This window comes from Amphibalanus amphitrite, unplaced genomic scaffold (genome assembly GCF_019059575.1).
Source record: "Amphibalanus amphitrite isolate SeventyFive unplaced genomic scaffold, NRLGWU_Aamphi_draft 000091F_arrow, whole genome shotgun sequence".
NCBI classification, from domain to species: Eukaryota; Metazoa; Arthropoda; class Thecostraca; order Balanomorpha; family Balanidae; genus Amphibalanus; species Amphibalanus amphitrite.
The window spans coordinates 482,931-488,930 of record NW_024881587.1 but is presented as its reverse complement, the minus strand read 5'-3'; positions in this window follow the sequence as shown (position 1 = coordinate 488,930).

The following is a 6,000-nucleotide window of genomic DNA, read 5'->3' as shown; positions in this document are numbered from 1 at the left end:
GCCCCTCGGACGTAACCGATTGGCCACCGTACTAAGGGCACCCTCGTCCAGGCCCCAGCTATTCAACCAGGTCGACGGCGCCGTAGCCGTCACTCGAGCCACGCCACAGAGCTCACGCCTCAAAGCGGTTGGCTCTCCGGTCCTCGGCATCCGGCATCCGCAGTGATTTGGCGTAGCCAGGACAGGTGAGATGCCGGCCTCAGTCATAACCGGAAAGCCTGTAAAAAAAAAAAAACAATATGTGATTGACAAATGGAAATATATTGTAAGCATAGAGTTGAGAAAGCATGACGCACACTGCATTGTGACAGTAGATACTTTAGTGCGATTGGCAGAGGAGGGACTTATTGTAAGAAAACAATGAGCAATTGAGGCATTGATTTGGTTCTGTAGGTAGCTACCTACCCTTCACATATGAATGTGGATGATTTGTACCATTAAGAAAAACCATAGGCGTAGGAGCGGAGGGGGGGGGCATGCCCCCACTTTTCAGCTATGCTAATTTTTAAAGTAAAATATTTATTTTTCATTTAAATTCAAAACTAAGAGCAAGAAATGGTTCGGCAAGGTGAGATGAGCACGAAACTGCAAAGAATTTGTTCATAGGGGTATTACGGTTCCCACAAAGTGACATTGAAGTTCTCTGCCCCCCCCCCCCAACTTTACGTGAGGTTCCTGCGCCCATGGAAAAAGCACATTGCATTATGTGCATCAACACTTAACCCTTGCACGAGGGCCACAAAGCCCACTATAAAGCCCACAAGACACCATCTGAAATCAAAGCATGACAAATGATAGCATGTAGGCACCTGACGGCTGACCTACTACATATAACCTACTGAACAAAACATACCACATATATCAATATGTATGTGCAGATAAAGTATGAATGCTAGGTTGATACCAAGGCTGTTTAGTAGGTTGTAGGTATGCTGAAAGGATGAAAGATGGGTATTTTTTTCAAAAAAATATCTGATCTACAGTTCATATGAACATGCAACATGGGGTTAGGTAAGGTTTTATTTTTGTTTTGTACCAGACTGGAAATAATACACGTTATGCCTAATATGTCTGGCATAGTGGCGGGATTGCGCCGAAAATTTCAGTGCATGTCCGGCGTAGGTAACTTCGCATGCGCCGAATTTGGCGCATGGCGGCAGACGCCATAGCCTTGATATAGCCTTGATCGGTAGATGTGCACATGTGCTTTATATAAAAAGGGTTTAATTTTTGCACAAATAGGTACCTAATTTTTGGCGCAAATTACACAGAAATTTCAGTGTCTGGGTACCCACCTTCCTGTCAAGTTGATACTTGACACACCATCCTGCTATCTGAGGCGGCCCAGGAACCAGCTCAGGCAATTACAATGAAAGTCAACAGTCGTGCGGGAATTACACCACTCCCCATTAAAATCTGATATCAAGTAATTAGTTAATGACGATAATCCCGCCACCACAAATCTTATGAAACACATCAACATTAACCTTTGATATTCCGAAAAGAAATACCCATAATGATTTTAAGCGAACGTGTTCTTACGCAGCTGTGACATAAGCTGCGCATACGAAAAACATCAGCTAGACCAATTGATGGCGAATAAACCTGTTGATGAAGAAATACTTGTCTCCCATTGGTCTGTGAACACAATCTGCAGGAAACGCAGCTTAAACTACAGTAAAATTTTGCAGGAAATTCTGCAGAAAGTAAGAAAAATGCAATTTAAACATATTTAGCCAATGAGTCTGGCCAATCTATTGATATATTCCGATAGATACTGAGCACGATCAGTCATTTTGAAAGAATTACAGTCCGACTCTCTTTATTTTTAAAGCAATGACGCATAATATGATTATTGAAAAATTGACAAATATATTTTCTTGGAGGGAAAAGTGGGACTAGCGTTAAGTTCAAAATCAAAATGAAAACACTGATCGAGACCTCGCTTTCAAAAGTATATATCAGTGCATTTTCGCATCGAATCTCTCTCAATCATGAACAAACTTGGGCAAAAACAGCAAGATTGCCTGTTTTGTCAATTCACACATTTTCATATTTGGGGGCAATTTTAAAATTGATGGCCAATGTTTTCAAAGTCAACATTTCCACAGGAAAAAATACAGCTATTTTTCTTCCAAATTCATTCATTTGTAGAGTCCGACTCTCTCTTGTTTTCTCGCAGTTTCCGTTGTGATTTGAGAGAAACGATCATGTGTATCATAAGCGTTTGGCTCACTTCAAGACGGCAGAATTTGCACTTGCATTTTCTGCCGTGTGGAAGACCAGAGGGAGTCAACTAATTTATGACAGAATGTGCTTAAAAAATGACTTGTGAATAATATCTTTTGTCAGTGCCTGACAAATATTTATATTTTAAATCACGCTCTTCAGCTGTCAAGTGAGCTCCAAATGGCCTAAATTGTCAGCTGTTTATCATCCTAGGTCAGCTCAAGGTCACAGACGTCAGCTGAAGAAAGTGGTGACCATTGGCCCTGTGTTGAGCGGACAAACCGGTGTTACCTAGTATTCTATGTACCGTGCCGAGGACTCTGCGGAGTTCCTCCACATTAGTCCGAGCAGGCATGTCCTCCAGAGCCCGGATTTTCACTGGAGCCTGCTTGATGCCATTGGCACCGATCACATGACGGAAGTAGTTCAGCTGCTGCTTCATGAACTGGTACTTTTGATAGTTCAGCTTTAGGCCCGACTTTTTTATTGTCTCTAGGTCTAGGACCTTCTTGAGGCGTGTGTCGTGTTCTTCTCTGGTCCGAGCATGGACCAGGATGTCATCTACTATGACCTCTACTCCCTGGTGGTCTTGGAGCAGTTCTTGCATCTTTCGTTGCAAGATTTCACTTGCTGATTTGATGCCAAATGGCAGTCTCTGGAAACAGAACCTGCCAAATGGAGATATAAACGTTGTCAGTTTTTGACTCTCTGGTTCCAGGGGGATCTGCCAGAACCCAGTCCTGCAGCGATCGGAGAGTAGAGGGCAGGGCCAACGCAACAAGCTTCGCTTAGCGGGGGCTCTGTCCTTGTGAATCCTTTCAATCAAAAGGTTCGGACTAAATTTATCTTCAAAAAAAAAAAACTTTTGAATCCAGGCTGCAGAATAGTGTTGACCCTGCCAGACTCGGAGCGATGTAATCCAGTGTTGGGAGAACTCGATGCTCCATTTTGACCGCTTTGTTCAGGCGCTGCAGGTCCACACAGATGCGCACCTTTCCGTTTGGCTTGGGAACTGGCACCACTCGGTCGGTTCCGTTACAGGCCTGATCACGTCAGAATCCACCATCCTGCCCAGCTCCTGCTTCACTGCATCCATCATAGGGGATAGGGAATAGAACATTTCTTGCAGTGAAGAGGCAGAATGGTTCAGCATGTTGTCGGAGTTCGATTTTCACAAGTTCTGTGGATATCAGGCCCACCTTTTTCATCTCTACCTCCTCCAGTCTGTCCACTAGGCCCATCTTGATGGCCAAGTCTTAAGCCAAGAGCCTGTTGGACAGCGACCCATGTACCACCATCACCTTGGACGTGTGTGGCTTGCCTTTTCAGCTTGTAATAAGTGAATGAGGACTTTACGCCACAAGAAATCATTCGGGTCGTTGACCCGTGCGACCCGAACGATTTTTTGTGGAGTTAAGTCCTCATTCACTTATTACATTAACAAACTCCACATCATGTCCTTAAGTGAATTTCCAGCTTGTGCTGGCCATGGAACTCTTTCACCATGGCTGGTGAAAGAGAACACACTACTGAATATATGTAAATATTATAAATATCATATAAATATTATATATATAAAAGTCCGTTCTACTGAATTTATATATAAATATTATATATATTATATATGTTACAGGGAGTTTGAGAAATCCGTGAGTTTGCAAACTCCCTAGTGAGTTTGCAAACTCCCTGACCCGTCAGTGACTTTGCAAACTCACTAGGGAGTTTGCAAATTCACTAGGGAGTTTGCAAACTCACTGACCGGTCAGGGAGTTTGGGAAATTCCAGAGCGATTGGGCCAAATAAAATCAAATGTGTAAGATGAGGGTGGCATACGTGCCGTCCGTGATGTTAAAACAAAAGCGACTAGTGGTACGGCCTATATAACCGTCGCACGCTGACAAAAAGTTTACAGATCATTCATTGTTTTACCGAAAAAAATGCTACTCGCGGCTATGCAAAGGGGAGGTTCGGAGCAACGTGCTCCTCCGTTCCGTGGTTTCCATCCTCAGGAATCAGGATACTGAAATCCTTCTCGTCCACGCCGAAACCCTCACTCTGGGCTGGACAGGGACCTTTAACTCATGCGGGCTGCTCCCTTGGAGCGGCACCGCTCGCTGCTCCCGAGGGAGCGCACCCCATAGCCGGGTGCAAAGAGTGCTTGGGGGGCTGGTCGGTCTGTCATTTCGGACGGGCTCAGCCCCGGTGACTCGCTAGGGTGTCTGCCCAGACCAATGTCTCCCCCTATAATTTCTATCATTCGTCCGACTCTGAAATGGTCTTGTCAGACCGAAAGGGCCTAACCCAACAAAACAAAAACAAACAAGCAGCGTGCGCCAGTCGCAGCTGGGCGGGCTGCCAGCAGCGCCGGCTCTCGATGACACGTCTATGGCGGAGTGGGAATGGGCGTGAATTGATGCGTGTGCCTGTGCTTTAGCATAAGTGACCAACAGTCAGCTGTTTCTACTTTGATATATTTAGCCTGACTCTGGAATAGCCACACTTGAGTGGAACGGGTCTAATTTGGACGTGAACTAAATAAATGTATAACTAAATAAGGCGGCGGTACATGCATGGGTAAATCACTGAACAGATTAAAATAAAAAAGTATTTATGGTGTGCATATGATCTATAAGCTTTTTGTCAGCGTGCGTGGCCTTAGAGCTAGCCTCCTTTGTTTTAACATCACGGACGGCACGTATGCCACCCATATGCTGCACACTTGTTTTTACTTGGCCCAATCACTCTGAAATTTCTCAAACTCCCTGACCGGTCAGTGAGTTTGCAAACTCCCTAGTGAATTTGTAAACTCCCTAGTGAGTTTGCAAACTCACTGATGGGTCAGGGAGTTTGCAAACTCACTAGGGAGTTTGCAAACTCCCTGACCCATCAGTGAGTTTGCAAATTCACTAGGGAGTTTGCAAACTCACTGACCGGTCAGGGAGTTCGAGAAATGCCAGAGCGGTTGGGACAAATAAAAACAAGTGTGTAGCATGTGGGTGGCATACGTGCCGTTCATGATGTTAAAGGTAGTGTGCCAGCTTTCTTGGACCGTATGGAGTTAATGGCCCAGATAAGGAGAACCGGATTTTTAGAACTTATCCATACCTTCAAAACTCATGGAAACGTCTTAAATTCTTCAAATTTTGAGTACCCCAGTGCGAAATTCGCCCCGACGGGTTGTCGGTCGTACCCCAACCACATTTCACACCACTATGAACAATAAATGCACACACTGAAATCGCTATTACCGATATGCTCATCCAATCAAGTTTCGATAAACCCGTTCATCATCATCTCCTGCGGTTTCGAACACGCCTGTTAGGTGGCTTCTGATGCTCGTCGAGGTCGGAATTTCCAAATACGCGTGGTGCGTCGGGCCGCGCGCTCTGACTTCGGCCAAGAAAAATGCGTCAGCTGATCATTGTCATTTCTGCCACTTGCGTGTGGTGAAATGGGGTCATAACTTATAAGACGGCTTTTTCATATCAATTATTTTACATAAAATCATATTTCAAACCATAAGTAATGTTCGACAGCCACATAAAAGAAACAGTACCAATACGGGCTTACAGTTTAAGGCTCGACATTGTGTTGTCTACGATTAGACAGCTGATAACTCATTCCCGTACGTCGTATGGTCGTAACACTATAATGACCTTTGCTTATTGTCACAAGTGCGCCGCATTCGCGATTGTTGCCCGACGCCTGTTTGCAGGTGAGCCCACTACAGTTGTTATACATATCTAAAAACCGATAAACTTTTAGGCGAAA